The 19483-nt window shown below is 54.2% G+C and overlaps 1 protein-coding gene and 1 long non-coding RNA gene across 8 annotated transcripts in view; one reads left to right on the top strand and one right to left on the bottom strand.

The window, feature by feature from the left end:
* Positions 1 to 19483, bottom strand: part of KCNIP1 (potassium voltage-gated channel interacting protein 1) — a 292783-nt gene that overhangs the window by 136739 nt on the left and 136561 nt on the right. The gene's annotated exons all lie outside the window — the stretch shown is intronic.
* LOC136377359 (uncharacterized) lies at positions 1351 to 12712 on the top strand. Of its 2 annotated transcripts, none has more exons than XR_010746287.1 (3): positions 1351 to 1426; positions 1601 to 1741; positions 12466 to 12712. It is a non-coding gene; the product is annotated as an uncharacterized lncRNA (long non-coding RNA). The 2 variants fall into 2 exon arrangements; XR_010746288.1 differs by lacking the exon at positions 12466 to 12712 and adding an exon at positions 8795 to 8965.

Genomic DNA, 19483 nt, shown 5'->3' with positions numbered 1-19483 from the left:
CCACCAAAGCACAGGACCCCAGGCCCCTCCCTGCCATCTTGTTCTTCGAATGCCAACCTTCGGGCTGTCCATGTGAACTGTTAACTATCCTACACCCCCCCCTGCCCCCCACGGAAGAGAAATATGCGCCTCTCGCTTTTTCCTTTTCATCCAGTCCCACAGATTCGCCCGGGCTGAGTTCTCCCGCCTCCCTCATCGATCACCTGTGGACTTCCACGAACCCCCTCGGATTCTGACGTATAAAACAAGTGGTAAAACCATCCATTCCCGGAGCATTGTGTGTCAGTCCCTTGAGATTCTGCTTCCCGGCAACCGTCATCAGTTTGGCTCAAAGAAACTCGTAAAAGTTCTCGACGGGTTTGGACATGTCTCGCGTCAACGTATCAGGGGTTGGTGAACTTCTTCCGTCAGGGGGCCAGAGGGTGAGTAAGCCCGGCCTCGCTGGCCCGTGGTTTCCGGGGGGCAATGACGCGACTCTGCCATCTTACTGCGATGACAGCCAAGGACAACACGCCAACAAATCACATCAGCGTTGTGGGGGGGGGGGTGCCACAGAACTCTAGTGGACGCTGAAGTCCGAATCTCACAAAATTTTTTTGTCGTGGAACCTTCTTCTTCTTTTGACCTTCCCCTCCTTCCTAGTAACTTAAAATTGTAAAAGTCATTCTTGGCTCATAGGTCATATAAAGCCGGGGTGGGGGGTGGGGGGGGGGCGGGCGGTGCGCTAACTGGGCCCCTGGGATGTGGTCTGATGACTCCTGGCATAGATTGTGAGAAGGTGACTAAAACAGGATCTTAGACTATTCAACCGAGGTTTCCATTATTATTATTTAGATGAAAAGCTTTAAATTTAGAAAAGATGTTGCCCTTGAGAGTTCACAGCCCCTGAAGAACATTGCCAAGGATTTGAGTTTGCAGAGGCTGGAACCTTCCCAGACAGAAAGCTCGGGGCCTGTTCACCAGGAAATGGGAAAAAGAGAGAGCCTCTCCCTCCCCCGCTGCAAGCGCTGACCGTCACACTGACCGTCAACACAGTAGGCGCATAATAAAAGGCCCAGCAGTCCCCGCCGACCATGCATGGAAGCTCTGTTGTAACTGCAGTTTCTGCAAAACCTGCCTCTTGTCCAGACAGCGTGGAAGAGACGAGAGGACCCGCAGGGCTGGTGTAAGAGAACGATGCCCGAGCGGAGGCTGGGCCTGACCTTGAGCTGCGCTCTCTGCTCCACTGCCGATGACTGCTGTGACCTTGGGCTCAACCTCTCTCCGCCTCATTGAAATTCCTGCGTAAACCAGTCCTGGGGCCGCCAAGGCTCCTCGGCCTCTCCCTCCTCGAAGACATTCGTGGCATCACGGGGCTTCGAGGAGACAGTCTATGCAGTGTGCTTGGCACAATACCTGGCGTACAGTCCTGTTAGGTGTTGGTCAGGTGAGCTTCCCCGAGCTCCGTCGGGACTTGGGGGTGTGAGGGTCTCACGGGGGTGGGGGTGAATCAGCCCATTTCAATGCTGTACAGCGCACATGGGCCAGAGGCCCGTCAGCAGCCCCTCCCCGGGGGGGCTGTTCCAGAGGCCAAGTCCCCAAATGCCTATTTCTTTTCCAGTCCGTAATGGTGTACAGCTCCCAGTGAAAACCGCGAGGTGCCTGATGAATCAGTGAGTCTGGAAGCATCGAAGCCACAGCGGAGAGGAAGCAGGGACCATGTGCCCGTGATTTCGGCGCCACGATCTGCTCATGCAGCCGGGTAGGGTTATAAATATTTCTCCTTGGGCACTGGGATGTGCGGAAGTCTCGCGAGACTGCCGGGATGGTACGAGAGGAGCATTCTGGGGGCACACCACCCTAGGCTTTGGGGGGATTCTGGGGAGTCGGGGGTCCTACTCGGATCTGTCTGCAAGGAGCTTGTCTCTACTCAGCAGGAACACCTATGCCAAAGTTGCGATCTCAGAACCAAAACGTCTTAGCAGATGTTCCATTTGGCTGGTTTGTTTTTATGTGTACGTGACTGTGGGCATTCGTGTGCATGTGTGTACGTGCAGCATGTGTGTGTGTGTGTGTGTGTGTGTGTGTGTGGCAAATGAAAAATCTGGACATGATTCAGTGTATTTCCAGCTTCTTCTGAAAGGTCAGGGGATGTGGCCACGTCCCCCTGGGCACCCACCAGCAGCCTGGGCCGAGAGGCAGCTGTCCCTGCAGACAGGCTCTGTGCGGCTCTGTTCCCGGGCCTCCAACGCTGCCTTTCATCTTGGCCGACAGGTAGACTACTCGGGTCGTCATTTGTCACTGCGCGTGCAGTGTTATTTGTCTTACAGCGGAGACACAGTTCTCTGTAGTCACATCTCTATTAAATACGGGGAAATGAAAGATAGATAAAGAAGGATGCATTTTTCAAGGGAAATGATGGAAGACATATTTCTTGTGATTTTTGAAGAATAGTCCTCTCTATTGTATATGCAAATGGCCAGCTTCCCCCACGTGCCTGCCTCATCCGGCCCAAAGCTACAGAGGCTCCCGACGGCCTACAGCTCTGGACATCCCCACCTTTACACGGAGTCCCTTCACTCAGGTAACTCGCCCGGCCGCTGTCCACCAGGTGCTGGTTCTGCACTGGCGCCGTGCTTGTCCCTGGGCGGCAGGGCTCACTCAGGGACACAAGCTCTCTGCCCCCTTCCAGGCTGGCCAGCCAAGGGCATCCCAGTGGTGCCAACAAGCCATCCCCAGAAGGGCTGGCTGTTGTGGCAGGAGGAAAGCCATAACAGTAGCAACTGGGGTTAAACACCTGAGGAGGAGTCCTTGATCTTTCCAGGAAGACCCGAGGCTTCGGCAGAGACCTGGCGGGTGAGACAGCGAGTCGTTCCAGGTCGGGGAGAAGCCCGTGCGAAGGCAAGAAGGCAAGAGAGAACGGTGTCCGAGAACAGGACTGGAAGCGAAGTCCGGCCGGGGTACACAGCGTGGGGGTGCAGGGGTGGAGGGGCTGCCCAGACATGAGACCGGGGAGGTGAGCAACAGCTGGGCCATCAGGCACGGGCTCTCGGGAAGGGCTGATGCTCACTGGGGGTCTGGAATGAGTGGATACATCCCAGTGGTCAGAGGGGAGAAGAGTCAGCCAGAGTGCATAAGATAACCTGGTGGGGCAGGGGAGAGGGCGGGGGGCAGATGAACAGATGGGGGGTGGGGGCTGGTAAAGAGTGCTCCCCCCTTTACCATCTAGGGCGGCAGCCCCTTGGACATCTTTGCAGCAGCCCCCAACCCAAGAGTGATGGCAGCCCAGAGGTCACAGTGCAGGCTTCCGAGCTGGACAAAGCCGTGACGCTTTCTGTTGGGTCTCGGGAGGCTCACCACTCTTTAGCCTCGGTTTTCTCACTGATACATCAGGGTAATGATGAATACCTCCCTGGCGCTGTTAGACTAAAAGCACCCGTCACTTAAGGAGAAATGTAATAAAACTAAGTTGATTTTCAATTGATTTTGGTGTGCATTTAAACCCTGATGCCTAACCTGGCGTGACTTAGCTTACTTCCTCCCACGAGGCATCTCCCGCCTCCTGTTTGGTGCCCCCGCCGGGCCGGAGCCCTCCCCGCGACCCACCATCTGTCACCATGCTCCCGTGCTGACCCGGGGCCTGGCACGGGGCCGCGAGCATAATTAGCACTTCTGAATTGATCCCTCCGAGCCCTTCTGAACCGGCTGAGGAATGCTGTGATTAAAATGATTAAAAACCTGCCTCCTATTTCACAGCTTTTAATATTTGATAAGGTTTTGGAGAGAGGGATAAGAGCAAGACATGAGAGCTGGCCGTTTACAACCCAGCCTCCAGCCTTCTTTGCAACCTGTTGGGGCAGTGAAAACAGGGAGGAGAGAGAGAGAGAGAGAGAGAAGGAGGGGGAGAGACAGAGAGAGAGAGAGAGAGAGAGAGAGAGAGAGAGAGAAAAGGAGGGGGAGGGGGAGGGAGAGAGAGGGACAGAGAGAGAGAAAAGGAGGGGGAGGGGGAGGAGGAGGGAGAGAGAGGGACAGAGAGAGAGAAAAGGAGGGGGAGGGGGAGGGGGAGGGAGAGAGAGGGACAGAGAGAGAGAAAAGGAGGGGGAGGGAGAGGGAGAGAGAGGGACAGAGAGAGAGAGAGAAGGAGGGAGAGGGGGAGGGGGAGGGAGAGAGAGAGAAAAGGAGAGGGAGGGAGAGGGGGAGGGGGAGAGAGGGGGGAGAGAGGGACAGAGAGAGAGAGAGAGAGAAAAGGAGGGGGAGGGGGAAAGAGGGACAGAGAGAGAGAGAGAGAGAGAGAGAGAGAGAGAGAGAGAATGAGCCAGGGTAGCTGGCATGCATTGTCAAAGGGGGAAAGACACAGGAATAAAGAAGGAGAGTCTCATTCTTTCATGTTTTGAATGCCAGTAATAATTAAGATTACCATCAAGAAAATAATGATAAGAAGAAGACTGCAGCTGCTGGCATACCCCGATGTATGCCGGGCACGGTGAAAGGGACTTCTCTCCTTCCACTTTCCCAACGATCTTTTAAGGGAAATACATTTTCCCTTAATTTTTATGGAGAGTAGAGGTTCAGAGAGAGGAAGCGACTTTTCAGGTGTCACTCAGCCGGTTACGGGGACAGCTGGAGCTCACGTTGGGTGTGGCCTGGACCCCACACTCTTACCAGGCACAACGTGGCGGAAACACCGGAGCAGAGCAGAGTGTGGGCTCCCTGCGGCCCCCATCCCCGTTGTCTGCGGCAATAACCACCTCACTGGCCAGATATCAAACGCCTGGATGTTCGTCTCCCCGTGAAGGCCCCGCATTCTCTGCCTCTCTCCCTGCTAATTTCCTTCCTTTCTCCCCACTCTCGATGCCCCTGCTGGGAGGTAAGTTTCCAGAGCACAGCTCCTCTGTGCTGATTAAAATGACAAACTGACGGTGGCCGAGTGCTTACCGAGTGCCAGGCACTGTTCTGTCTCTTCTTCCCGCCTGATACCTCTCACAGCTGCAGGACAGCCTGATGAGTTAAGTACTGTATTGTCCTGATCTGACAGACGAGGAAACCGGATCTCGGAGGTGTGTTGGAAAGCTTATTCACGTAGTAACCCTAATAGGAAGCTAGACCGCCCTCCAGTTCGGTGTGGAAAACACAGCCTCAGGCCTCCCAAAGCAATGTCTGGCAGGGACACAGAATGTCCACCAGGAGTGTCAAAAGAGTTGGCGACTCTAGAGAAGCTAGGCAGTAAGAGCCCCTCTCTTGCTGTCCCCAGGGCCACATCTGGGGGAGCTCCATCGCCCTGGGTCAGAACAGACAGACGCCTTAACAGAGCGCCTGAGAAGTCCCTTAGTTCTCTCGATATGGGAGTAATAGGATGTTCCAGGTTACCACCAGAGAGCTCTGTCTCTCTTCCTGAGGTTGCCCCAGGCTCCCTGGGGGCAGTGACTGTTGGGAGAAGGATCCAGGGTTGCAGCAATCGGCTGCTTACCACCTTGAGAGGGAAGAGACAAATGGAAGCCCATACTGAGCAGGAGGGCTGGATAGTGCGGGCTCTAAAAACCATCCGGATGTCGTGGGAGAGGAGGCTGAGGGGCAATCCGTGAGCCACCGGGAACCCCCAGTGGGAGGCAGTGCGGAGAGGAATAAACAAGTCCACGCAGCATCAGAGGAAAAGCCAGCCCCAGGAAGATTCTAGCTCAACACAGGAGACTGCTGCCTCACTCAGGAGGTGGTGTACTGGCCATCACCAGAAGTGTGCAAGCCAAGGTCATGTATTGGGGATCTTATAGAGGGTACTTAGGCCTAAGGAGGGTGTTTGTGAACTTGAAGAATATCCCCTTTGAACCTCAGGAGTACAGTAAACACAGAACAGAAAGCACTCTCTGTTCCTCCATGTTATTTTAGTGTTCGGCATATGCTTGGGACATTCTAGATGCCTGGGAAACATTTGTTGAATGAATGAACGAATGATTCCACCGCAGGAAATATGCACCAACAGCCCTGGCCGGTTGGCTCAGTGGTAGAGCGTCGGCCTGGCGTGCAGAGGTCCCAGGTTCGATTCCCGGCCAGGGCACACAGGAGAAGCACCCATCTGCTTCTCCACCCCTCCCCCTCTCCTTCCTCTCTGTCTCTCTCTTCCCCTCCTGCAGCCAAGGCTCCATTGGAGCAAAGATGGCCCGGGCGCTGGGGGTGGCTCTGTGGCCTCTGCCTCAGGCACTAGAGTGGCTCTGGTTGTGGCATAGCGACGCCCCGGAGGGGCAGAGCATCACCCCCTGGTGGGCAGAGCGTCACCCCCTGGTGGGCATGCCGGGTGGATCCCGGTCGGGCGCATGCGGGAGTCTGTCTGACTGTCTCTCCCCGTTTCCAGCTTCAGAAAAATACAAAAAAAAAAAAAAAAAAAAATGCACCAACATGTTCAGAAGCGCCAGTGAAGAAATCACGTTCCAAGAGTAACAGCCAAAGTCCTCTACGGTTTAGGTGATCCACAGCAGTGATCTCTTTTGTTGCTCCCATTTTATAGATGAGGAAACTGAGGTTCAGAGAGGAGCGGTGACCTGTCAAAGTCCCATGTGTCGAAGATGGCGGAGCAGGCATTTGGTCATGCATAGTAGTCTGACTTCATGGCCTGTGCCCTACACATGGGAGCCATTCTGATCCTGGCTGCCAACCTAATCCTCCACTCAGGATGCAGCCCGGGCTCCGGACAGCTCTTCAGTGAGACTCCCACGGTGCCCGCAGCAGGCAGTGTCTCTATGGCCAGAACAGGAAGTACGGAGCTGCCTCCATAGTTTTTCTGGCTGGTTTGCATGTTCCTGCTTGGAGCCTATTGGTCAGGTCTCTCCCTCTGGTATTGGTGGCTCCCCCTCCCCCTCAGGGCTCCCCCGTACACCCCTGTGCTCAGCCACTGCAGGTCACCTCAGACCTGCCCCTGACTCTTGGGGGTCTAGGGTGGAATTTTTAGATTTCATAGTTCATTGCTGGCTCCTGGCAGTGAGGCACCCCTTGACTTTGTTCAAAGTTCCGTCCAGAGTACACCACCACCTTGACCCACATCCACCATGCTTACTTACTCTGCATCCAAGCTGACCAGGACCACTCCTGGCCGACGGCCTTTCTCCCAGGCTCTGGCCTCACTAGTCCTTTCCTATCGCCCCGTGAGCTCCGTTACTTCCACGATCAGATAGAGCCCGACCTGCCTGAGCTTGGGAGTTTGTTTCCACCTCCTGACTTCGTCTTGCCTGACCCCTGAGCGCACTCCTAATACGCCGGACCACGTGAGCTCTTCTTGTCCGACCTCTTCTCCTCCTGCCTTCCCACCTGACCCTTGGTCTGGCCTCCAGCGTCCTCACCACTTCTCCCTCGTCCCGTAGACCAGGGTTTCTCCATGGTGACACTGGGCATTTGGCACTGGGCACTTCTTCGCTGTGGGATGCTGCCCTGTAATTGCAGGAGGTTTAGCAGCACATTGGTCTCTACTCTCTGGAGACCAGGGGCACCTCCCCCTAGCTGTGACAATCATAGACACCTCCAGATAATCTTAAACATCCTCAGGGGCAAAATCCCCCTCCACTGAGTACCACTGCCTCTGACCCGTGTGTGTCTGCCCCGCGCCTGACCCCTGTCCCGTTCTGTGTGATAACAGAGACTTCCGCGGTTCTGTTTCCAGCCAGTCTGGGTAACTGTTCCCACTGCCCTGAGCTACAGAGCCCTGCCCTCCAGACCCTGAATCAGATTCTTGTTCGGACCTCCCTGCGCTTGCCACAGACTTCTTGTTGTCCGGACTCCACGCTGGGGCTTCCTTCCACCTGGTTCTGTTGCTTCCCTCCTTCTCCTGGTTTATGAATTTGCATTTTAATAACCAGCTCCATTCCTCAGGTGCTTGGGGTGAGCCATTCATTTCATGGTGTTCCACTCTCATTAACAGCATTGCTCCTGACATCGGGGACCTGGGACTTCCATTCTCCCCCTCCTCTGCCTTGTTGCTTGCTTTGACCTAAGCTTTCACCACTGGTCCAGTGTCCTAGACGCCCACACTGGTCCACGTATGGACGGGGACTATGAAGACTCCGAACCACTGCAAATCTGTTTCCCGAGGGGCGTGAGCATGGGTGTTGAAAACACGTGGTTCCCAGCCCTGTCTTACCCCCTCGGGGCACAGTGTGACGTTGGGCTGGTTACTGAATCTCCGAGAGGTTCAGTTCGATACAATCTTTCCCTTTTCCTTTAAATGCATAAATAAAAAACATGTAATAGTACAGGTAGCTCAGGGATTAGAAGAGGATGAGATTCTTCCCATCTATCTTCACCCTCATATATACATTGTTTTTGTTTGTTTGTTTTTACAGAGACAGAGAGAGAGTCAGAGAGAGGGATAGACAGGGACAGGCAGACAGGAACAGAGAGATGAGAAGCATCAATCATCAGTTTTTCATTGCAACACCTTAGTTGTTCATTGATTGCTTTCTCATACGTGCTTTGACTGCGGGTCTTCAGCAGACCGAGTAACCCCTTGCTTGAGCCAGCGACCTTGGGTCCAAGCTGGCGAGCTTTTGCTCAAACCAGATGAGCCCACGCTCAAGCTGGTGACCTCGGGGTCTCGAACCTGGGTCCTCCGCCTCCCAGTCCGACGCTCTATCCACTGCGCCACCGCCTGGTCAGGCTATACATTATTTTTAATTGTCGCTAACATCTATTCAGCGTTTGTCTCATTTGTCTCATTTTCTTAAATGTTAGGCATCTTAACACTTTGCTGTGTCAAGTGGAGGTAAGGCTCTGGGATCTAAATACATGGTCTAATTACCTCTCCCAACAGACATCATTTCCTCCCATTTTGCAGATGAAGAATGTGACGACACAAGGTCTCGCCGGGACAAAGTGGCTGGGCCAGGATCACAAGCCTAGATTTCGCTACTTAAAATAACCTGCTTTGAAACAAATAGCATACTGCTTCCCGTATATGATTAATAGATTTGAATGGGATAATGCATATAAAGTGGTTGGCAGTGCCTGGCACACAGATGTTGTTATCAAATGTTAATTCTTTTCCTTGTCTACTTTTTTGGGGGAGGGAGTAATAAATAGAAACTGTGAGTGTTTCAAAAAGAGCAGAGGGCCTGTGTAAGTTCTTTCCTCTCTCTAGCCACAGCCTCCACTAGGCTCTGGGCTCTCTTAGGCAGAGGTAGTATGCGTCCCTGTGCAGACCTTGAACAAGGCTTAATAAATAGCTATTGATTCCAGCATGGACTAAAGCAGCATGGGGGTGCCAAGTCACCCCCATAGGAGCTCTGGGTGGGGTGCGGTGGGGAGAACCAGGGCCCTGGCCCATGGCTGCTTACTCATACAAGGGCGTTTGCACAAGTGGAACGTGCTGTCCCCATCTCTAATAAAGATCCGGACGTCACTAATTGGCAGGCAGAGGCTGTTCTCTCTAAGGGGATCAGAGGGAGAAGAATGTGCCCTGAATGTTAATTTCCTCTGCAGCCTGCACTTGGGGGGGGGGAGGAGCAAGAAAGGGAGAGAAGGGAGGGGGCACAATGCACTGCGGGCACAGAGCTCTGGTCTATGAAAAGGGCACAGGACATGGAGCCGGGTAACTCGGGTTGAATTCCTGATTCTGTTTCTTATAGGCTAAGTCAGAAACAAATCCCTCAGTCTCCCTGGGCCTTATGTTTTCTTTTGTTTTGTCCCTGTCAAATAAAAATAAAACCTTAATAAGTATAACTGGTGCAAACACTTATTGAATGAATGAAACCGGATGATTTTCCTAAGACACGAGGCAGCAACAATATAAGTATAAATGGCCTGTTTGTTCCGTAAGAGCATAAACAGGAAAAGAAGTCTCGTAAAAATAAAAAAACAAAAGTAATGAGAAGCCACATGCAGGGGTCTGTTAGGATGGGAACCTTCCATCACAAATCCGGAGGAGGTTGGTCAGGTGCCCCTCCGTCTCTGAGGGTGAGGAGCAATATGATGTCCTCGCTAGCTCAGTGGTGCTCGTGCCTGGGCTGGGGAATTATTTGAGGTCCTTTGAAAGATACAGACTCACAAGCCACATCTCTGAAGAGAGAGTGTGGATCAACAGGTGGGGGAAGTAGGGAGAATCCACGAATCTTGAGTTCTTATCTGTGCCCCCCAGCAATTCATCCTGGTGACAATGCTGGTTCAGGACCACGGTCAGTGCCAACCCACCGGGCTTTCTCTGGCTACAGCCCAGGAAGCCCAACTGAGCTCTCAGTGGAAAGACGCTGTTCAAATAAATGTCATTGCCCCCAATGTACCCTCCAGGACCCTTAGGGACATGTCGAGGACATCGAAGCAGGGATGGGGTAATAAGAAAAGACGAGCTACAATATTTGGACACCCGTAGAACACCAGTCTAGTCTGTCATATGTCCTTCGCGTTGCCTTGGGTGTAAATAGGCAATGTGCCTAATGCAACACACACAGCTACAGGACTCAGAAATGGTAAAATAAACCAATCACTCATAGAAGGCCAAGTGATTTCTCCCTGCATCTGTGATGACCACTGGGGTGTCGTGGGGCGTGGGCTCCTCATTTCAATTAGCTGCTGTCAGAGATCAGTGGACCTTTGTCCTGCATCCACTCCTTGATGTGTTCACAGTGTGACATTGTGATGAAGGGTGGGGTGGGTATGGGTGGGGACTCTCTGAGTGTGTGTGTGCGTGTGCGTGTGCATGTGTGTGTGTGTGTGTAAGACTGGCGTTTGTAGGCAGGGATCAGTTAGGATGGGAACCTTCCACCCCAAGTCATAAAACCTCTTCTAACCTGTGTGCACAGGCCTTCACATCCCTCCCAGACAAGATATAATCAAGGGAGACCAGGGAAAACTTTTACTGCATCACTGATGCCAAATGTTTAATGCAGAGCCCCTTGCCTTAGAAACCCCAGGCTGGGTGTGAGGTGTCAGGGAAGGACAGGCGAGGAAGCCCCGCACGTGGTCAGGTGACACCAGGGCTGTAACAATCAGATGCAGGACCCTAAGCCTGTGTAGTTCCATCACTAGCGACCACCGGGGATGCAATTCCAACAAACTGAGCAACTGACTGATCCAGTCGGAACAATCACGAGCCTCGTCCCTTTCACCACGGTCGCCTGCGCGGTCAGGCACTGCAGATGGTGCCCCGGCCACCGTGGAGAGCAGCAGGCTGCCACGTCAACAGTCACCTCCGCTCTGGGCTACTCCTCACCAAGAGTGCAGGTGAGACCGGTGGACGGGGGGAGGGAAGCTCTTAGACTCTCTTAACAAGTCTCCAGCCGGGCCCAAGTCTGGGGGCTGTGGGAGGGTGTGGGTGGGGATGAGAAATGCCTCCGGATATCAAACTGGCAGTCTAGAAACCTGGCGCTTCAGGCCTTGGGCTCCCTTTCCGGAGTTGCGGGGACGATGGCACCTGCCTTGGGACCGGGGTCTGCGGGGAGCCGCGGGACCAGACGGTCCCATGTGTGACTCCAGGGTGTCAACCCACTCCGGGCAGACGTCCATCCCACTTGCTGCGTTCCATTCTGCAGCTGCAGCTGAGAGCCCGGGGCTCGGGGAGACGGATTCCTCTGTACTACAATTCCAGGAAACTTAAAATGCAAATTTGTGCTGGTTGAAAGGCACATTTTTTTTTTTTTTTTTGAGAAAATGGAGCGTGTCGTTCTCAGACAGGGGAGCTCAGGGGCTGGTAGACGGCGTGCAAGGATCAGGGAATGGGATGCCCACGGGATGCCCGGCTTTGGGAAAGGGCTGTTGCAAAATAAATGCACTTGCAGGGACCCACTGCGCTTTGGGGACCTGGACAAGGGAAGGGAAGCCAGAGAAGACAACATTTATTTATTCACCCAATGAATGTTTATCAGGCGCCCGCTACGCGTCAAGTGCTCTTCCTGCCACTGGGAATACAGTAATGAGCAAGACAGACGAGGTCCCGGCACTCACGGAGCTCGAGGGCTGGCGGCAGAGCCCCATGCAGCCGCGTGGCCCCTGGGGACGCGTTTCATGATGGAGCCGGTGCGTCCCCTGTCTCTGTCCGCTCATCCGTCCCCGGTCGCCCTGCCAGGGGCTGGGCCCTCCGCCCAGACTTCCCTCTGCTTCCCAACGCACACGGACTGTTTGGGTTTCTGCTCTGTGTGCACTCCCCTAGGGGGCCCTCCCTGTGACCTCCGCTGAGCCAGCCGCCTCTGCTCTGGGCTTCCATTTATTTCAGCCTTTTCCGTTTGTCTTTGAAAACACAATCCACTCCTTGGGGTCGGGGCTGAGTCCTAATCATTTTTGGCCTCCGTTCTGAGGATACGTCCCACCACTCAGTGTGAACTCAGTCAATGAACATGCTGTCGGCCGCTCACGAGTTAACTCGTGTTTGCACTTGCACGGGCTACTTTGATTTTTGAAACACAGGGTCATATAGGATGATTGTATTTGTGACTCTTTGCCCTGAGGGTCGAAGTTCAAAAACCAGCACACTGTTCTATATTCTCACGCAGACTCCTTTTCTTCCCACTCCTCCAGGCGTGAGACCGCAAACTTTGTCAAAGGAACGGTAAACGAAAACAACCAGTGTCCAACCAGCTTAACTTGGACTATCTCCTAATCGCTCGCAGTTTGAACATACATATCCAGGATACTGTAAAATCTTTCTTCGTCATGTTCAATCCAACCAGAACGTGTAAAGTGTATGTTTCAAAAGGAAAGCGCAGTGAAACCAGATCTATTTGCAAAACATGTTGTGTACCCTTACACGTCGGTGATTGCTGTACGGTATACCGCACCAAAAAAAATTTTACTAAAATCTATAATATGTATAAAAGATAATATGTAGCAGATATGGACAACGTTTCATTTAAATTCATTATGTATAAATAAAGTATGCTGAAGTTTATTTAGATTGTTTCACTTTCATTCTCAATGATGAAAAAATAGCCGGTGACATGAGATAACTTCTGTGTAAAACTGCCGGTCAACCATGTATTAAGTATGGCATTGAACTGAGTGGCCCACGCTTGTGTCCCAACCGTGTGCCAGGCCAGGCACTGGGTACCTGCGCCCCACGGGCAGTGGAGAGATGACTCAGACACGGGCTCCAGCCTCCAAAGCTCTCAGGCTGGTTGGGGGGCAACCGGCCACAGAGACAGAGGCTCTGTGCCCGAGGGGTAAGCACACAAGTGAACTTTAGGCAGTGCCCTGGAGGGACAGGGGCAAGAGGGGAAGGGGTCAAATGCTGCCTCTAGTCCAGCGGTTCTCAACCTGTGGGTCGCGACCCCGGCGGGGGTCAAACGACCAAAACACAGGGGTTGCCTAAAGTCATCGGAAATATATATTTTATTTAAAATATGTATTTATATATGACCCCGCCAGGGTCGCGACCCACAGGTTGAGAACCACTGCTCTAGTCTTTTTTTTTTTTTTTTTTTTCTGCATCTTTCCGAAGCTGGAAACGGGGAGAGACAGTCAGACTCCCGCATGCGCCCGACCGGGATCCACCCGGCACGCCCACCAGGGGCGACGCTCTGCCCACCAGGGGGCGATGCTCTGCCACGACCAGAGCCACTCTAGCACCTGGGGCAGAGGCCAAGGAGCCATCCCCAGTGCCCGGGCCATCTTTGCTCCAATGGAGCCCTGGCTGCGGGAGGGGAAGAGAGAGACAGAGAGGAAGGAGGGGGAGGGGTGGAGAAGCAAATGGGCACTTCTCCTATGTGCCCTGGCCGGGAATCAAACCTGGGTCTCCCACACGCCAGGCCGACGCTCTACTGCTGAGCCAACCGGCCAGGGCCCACTGCTCTAGTCTTTGCCCCGCGAGCCCCTTCATGGACACAGGCTGCAGCCAACTCCCCGCCCGTCCGTGCTCCCAGCCTGGCACCACCCTGCTGTCGGCCGTGCCTGGGAGGCCCTCATGGCCGCCTCCGCCCGTTCCGACCCTGCCCACCCCTGTCGTGGCTGCCTGGCCATCCGCACGCCAACAGCCCCCAGCGGGGCTGGTGAGGCAGACAGGAGGGCAGCGCGCATCGGAGGAGCTAGGGGCCGGCCAAGCAGAACGGGGACTCGTTAATTGACATTTAAATGTCAGTGCACCACATTAAATGTTATGGGTGTTTCATCGCAGCCCTCAAGGAGCATAAACACCTCTCTGGCTCCTTGATCACTACCCACATTAATTACCGATGCCCTTTGTACGTGGAAACAAACCCACGACAGATGCCACGCTCCAGCCGGGAGGCAGGGCTCCTGCCCGCCGGAGAGCAGGGATGTCCGTCTCGTACAAGGGGCTCGGCCTGGCTACTGGGTCCCCAAGGGGGGACCTCCTCTTGTGAGAAGGATGGACGGTTGGGGAGAGACAGGCAGAAAGGGAGGAGCGGAGAGAGGGACGAAGAGGAAGGGAGAGAGGTGAGAGGGAGAAGGAGGTGGAGAGGGACGGACACAGAGGAAACCACTGCGAGAAAGAGTGACCAGGGGACATAGGGTGAGGGCAAGAGACAGCTACGTTAAGTACTGAGGAGGAAACCCCACTTTGTAGGTGATTTGCCATAAATGCAAAATAACTGTAGGGTTAGCGCGGTCGCTTCTGTAAGCACAGCATACACCAAGGGTCCCCAAACTTTTTACACAGGGGGCCAGTTCACTGTCCCTCAGACCGTTGGAGGGCCAGACTATAAAAAAAAACTATGAACAAATCCCTATGCACACTGCACATATCTTATTTTAAAGTAAAAAAACAAAACGGGAACAAATACAATATTTACAATAAAGAACAAGTAAATTTAAATCAACAAACTGACCAGTATTTCAGTGGGAACTATGCTCCTCTCACTGACCACCAATGAAAGAGGTGCCCCTTCCGGAAGTGCGGCGGGGGCCGGATAAATGGCCTCAGGGGGCCGCATGCGGCCCGCGGGCCCGTAGTTTGGGGACCCCTGGCATACACGATGCTTGGGGGCTACGGCCGAATTCTGAAAACGGTGCCTCTCTCTCTACCCCTGTCAAATGTTGTGAAAGGAGGTTAGGTGGCCAGAGAGGAACTCAGTCCGTCTAGCATGACAGTGGACGCTGTCCGGAGGAGAGATGGGACGGGGGACCGCGAGGAGGACCCCCAAGAGAGATCAGACAAGGGGCCCAGTCCAGGTGCTGCCTAGCCCAGGCGGGTGCGCACTGAGGAATACTTAGGGGTCTCAAACTTGCGGCCCGTGAGCCATGAGTTTGAGACCCCTGACTTAGAACCAAAGCCTGTCCCTTGGGAGCCAAAGCAGAAGGGGACGTAGGGACCCCTGTCTTTGCCAATCCCCATATTTCCCAGATGGAGACACTGAGGCCCTCGGAGGAGGAGAGAGGAGACCGGTTCAAGGCCACCCAGCCTATCAGGGGCTAACAAGATACAGCTCCACACATCGCTCTACAATTTCTGGGTTTTAAGCGACGCTTGGATGTCGAAGTGCTTTGTTTCATTTTATTAGGTTTGTGTGCCTCAGCTGATGCCCGGAAGGATTTCTGTTTGCGCTTTTTTCAGCTCATTAGAACATCCTCACAGACTTGGGGACCATTAGGGTTTCAGTTCCCTGAGTCAGCACTCAGCTGTCTGTCTCTGGGAAACGCACAGGTGGGTCAGATGGCAGCCCCTGGCTTGCTCCCAGCTGGTCCCGGGGGGATACACAAGCTGCTGGGATGGCAGCTTCCCTGACGGCGCAGTCAAGGTCACACTGAGTCTCCTCCCAAGACCTTGAGTGGGGCTGCTCTGTCGGCTCCCCACCCCCATGCTCTGACCTTTTCCTGCAGGAGAGCCCAGAGTCTCACCTGTTCAATGATGCAGCCGGAATACAGTCCCCCCCCCCGCCCCCCGCCCCGAGGTCCCAGCCAACGTGAACCTTCTGACCTTCAACGGCCGGAGCAGTTTAGATAATGAGCAGCTCTGAGCATGGCATTTTACTTTGAGGTTCATCATCGTAGCCATCTGGGCAGGGGATGCAATACAGTCATTTTATACAAATCCAGGGAAGGAAGGGGACTTGGCCAAGTCATACAGCCTGCAAAGGGGGGGGGGCAGAGCCGAGTCCGCGTGTCCTTGGGCACAGTGCACGCTCCTAAAGCAGAAAGTCTGTAATTTGCTAGCAGACAAGAGACAGCTTCAGTACTGAATGCAGAAAGACCAGGAGTAGCCATAATAAAGGCTAACAATTAACCAGATGCTTTTCCAAGTACTTTACCTGTGTCTTCTCACTCAACTTCCTAACACCTTTATGCTAGAAAACTCAGATTAAGCCCGAATTTCTCATTGTGACTGCAACTCACCCCATCCCAACCCCAAGGTTTTGACCCCTGGCTCCTTATCTAACTTTATTTATTTCCATTCTTCCTCTCTCACTCCAGCCCATCCACTTTGACTTTCTTCCCGTTCCTTGGCTATGTTGCCACCTCAGGGCCTTTGCACAAGCTGTTCCCTCTTTCTGGCAATGCTCTTCTTTCTTTTTTTATTTTATTTCTTTATTTTTTTTTTTAATTTTTTTTTTTTTTTTTGTACTTTTCTGAAGCTGGAAACGGGGAGAGACAGTCAGACAGACTCCCGCATGCGCCCGACCGAGATCCACCCGGCACACCCACCAGGGGTGACGCTCTGCCCACCAGGGGGCGATGCTCTGCTGCAACCAGAGCCACTCCAGCGCCTGGGGCAGAGGCCAAGGAGCCATCCCCAGCGCCCGGGCCATCTTTGCTCCAATGGAGCCCCGGCTGCAGGAGGGGAAGAGAGAGACAGAGAGGAAGGAGGGGGAGGGGGTGGAGAAGCAGATGGGCGCTTCTCCTGTGTGCCCTGGCCGGGAATCGAACCCGGGTCCCCCGCACGCCAGGCCAACGCTCTACCGCTGAGCCAACCGGCCAGGGCCAATGCTCTTCTTTCTAATGGTCGTACTGCTCAAATACTACATACCCCCAGCCAGCACATCTCACAATCTGTACTTGCTTGTCCCGGAGAGAACAGGACCCACATTGTGTAATGCCGAGCACCTAACCCCAAGCACAAAGGTTGACACATGACAGGGACCTCAGTAAATGCTTACGGCACGACTCGCATGAAGAATGCTTGGGCCAGGCAGGAGAGGAGGAGGTAAGGGAAGGAAGGCTGCCTGTTGTCACTCCTCCAGGTCACACTTGGGGCTCTGGGTTGGCTCCACAATGTTCACGTCTTTGGGAGAGAAAACTGCCGACTGCAGTTTCTCCATACTCATTCCAGAAAACGCTCATCGTGCCCTAAGAGTGCCTAACATGTTTGAGCACTTACTACGTACCAAGTGTTTCAGTGAATGAATTTGTGACAGACACCCTGTGACCACTCCTCTGGTAGAATCCCAATTCACAGCTCAGGAGAGAGGCCCCGGGGTGTTTAGTCACTTGGCCAAGGTATGTGTCACAGGGAGCGAGGGGCTTGCACATGGAGCTGGGATCAGAGCTGCAGCAGGCTTGCTTTGGAGTCTGTACACTTAACCCCTACACTCCTCTGCTTCTCAGGGGAGGCGGAGGGACCGGCTCAAAGTCACAGAGCTGATCTATGGAAAAGCTGGAATAGAAACCCAGATGTATCCAACTCCTGCGGCAGGATGACCCACGCCGTCTTAACTGGCAGCCTCAGCACGGGAAGCCAGGCTGCAGATGAGCGAGAACTCCCCGTGTGGCAGCTGGAGCCGGCTCGCAAGACGAGGGTCTGGAAACACTGTATTTCGCTGCCATGAGGGCTGGGGTCCCCCAATTGCTCCTGCCTTTCCTAATCACAGCTTGGGCGCTGGAATGAACACCCGGGGCCTCCCTCAAATGCAAAATGAGCCATCCGCAGATGGAGCTGAATGGAGACGATCGGAAGAGACGCTTCCAAGTGTTGGAACTGAGCAGCTGGCTCCCGCCTGCTTCCGGGCCCATCTGCCACACACCCTGCCCCGCCCTCCTGTGCCTCTGTCCCCCTTCCCTGCTGACACCAGGCCTTCCCCCACCTCTGTGCTTCTCTAAGGAGGAGGCTCCATCCACGGGGAGCAGGTTCCTGACCAGCCAGAGGAAAGGAAACATAGAAAGTCCCTAAAGTGCTCCAGAGGGCACCGCCTGGCACGGAGCCAGAGCCTGGGTGACAGATGGCACAGGGCGCAGGACTCCAGGAATCTCCCAGATCAGCAGCTCAGAGGCATTCTTCCAGTCCTCACCCCCCATCCCCCTAAAGCATTTCTTGCAGCTGCTGCAAGGAGAACCCTGGAGTTTGGGGACCCCTGGACCACGAGCAGTGTGGAGGGCGGTTTTAAGGGCACAGGGGCTCAGATGAACCGTCAGGCTGCCTGAGCTGCACCCCTCACTTGGTTTCTGGCCCCGGGGGAAGTGAAGTGTTGTGATGAGCCTCGCTTTGTTCACCCATCAAATGGGGACAACGGCACCCGCCTTGCCAGGGCCTCGCGAATCACGTGCACTGACGTGTTTCACGCTGTGCTTAGCAGGTACTTAGTGCTCAATAAAGATTCAAGCTGTTGTGACCGTCGTCCTTGCCGGAATGGGTCAAAGGTTCCTTGCAGGCTGGTGTACCCTGGCCCAGCCCTGCCCTGTGCAGGGACAGGAGGCCAGGTCCCAGGACCCCTGGAGGCCAGGCGGGGGGTGGGTAGCGTTTCCACCCCACTAGCACCTCCCTGGCGACTTCTCCCCCTGCCTTCTAATCCTGTGGCCCCGCATCACGGGACAGTCTCAGCAACTCGATTCTTCCCGGCTCCGAAGGCCTTCTTCTCAACTTTCCCAAGGCCTTCAAAGATGCCATCCGAGTTCATGAGGATTGGCGTTCCCCTCTCAGAGCCTCAGTTTCCCCGTCTACAATATGGGATGATAATGCCGGCCTGGCAGGGCCGTCGAGAAGGTTAGATACCAGACAGGCACATCGTAGGTCAGGGGTCCCCAAACTATGGCCCGCGGGCCACATGTGGCCCCCTGAGGCCATTTATCCGGCCCCCGCCGCACTTCCGGAAGGGGCACCTCTTTCATTGGTGGTCAGTGAGAGGAGCCTAGTTCCCATTGAAATATTGGTCAGTTTGTTGATTTAAATTTACTTGTTCTTTATTTTAAATATTGTATTTGTTCCCGTTTTGTTTTTTTTACTTTAAAATAAGATATGTGCAGTGTGCATAGGAATTTGTTCATGTTTTTTTTTTTATAGTCCGGCCCTCCAACGGTCTGAGGGACAGTGAACTGGCCCCCTGTGTACAAAGTTTGGGGACCCCTGTCGTAGGTGCTCCTTCTGCGTCGGCTGCTGGAGAAGTCACCTCTGTCTGTCCTGCTGGAGGGCGTGGTCCCCACCTCAGCCGTTCAGCCCCAGAGGATCCCCCTCTGGAGCAGTGTCCCTAGTGCCCGGAGCAGGGACCCCGAAGTCACCCTCAGCATGCTGCTGTTCATCACCCCTGCATTACCCCCCCCCCCGAAGTCATGGGTGAGCTCAGGACCGGCCTCACCGGTGAACCGAGGCGGGCAGGGTGGTTCCTGGTGGAGCAGCGAGGAGCCCGAGGACTCTTGTTTTAAGAAGATGGGGCCC

Source organism: Saccopteryx leptura, chromosome 6 (genome assembly GCF_036850995.1).
Source record: "Saccopteryx leptura isolate mSacLep1 chromosome 6, mSacLep1_pri_phased_curated, whole genome shotgun sequence".
In the NCBI taxonomy this organism is placed as follows: domain Eukaryota; kingdom Metazoa; phylum Chordata; class Mammalia; order Chiroptera; family Emballonuridae; genus Saccopteryx; species Saccopteryx leptura.
Note: the sequence above shows the minus strand (reverse complement) of the source record. Positions and strands in the feature narration are given on the sequence as shown.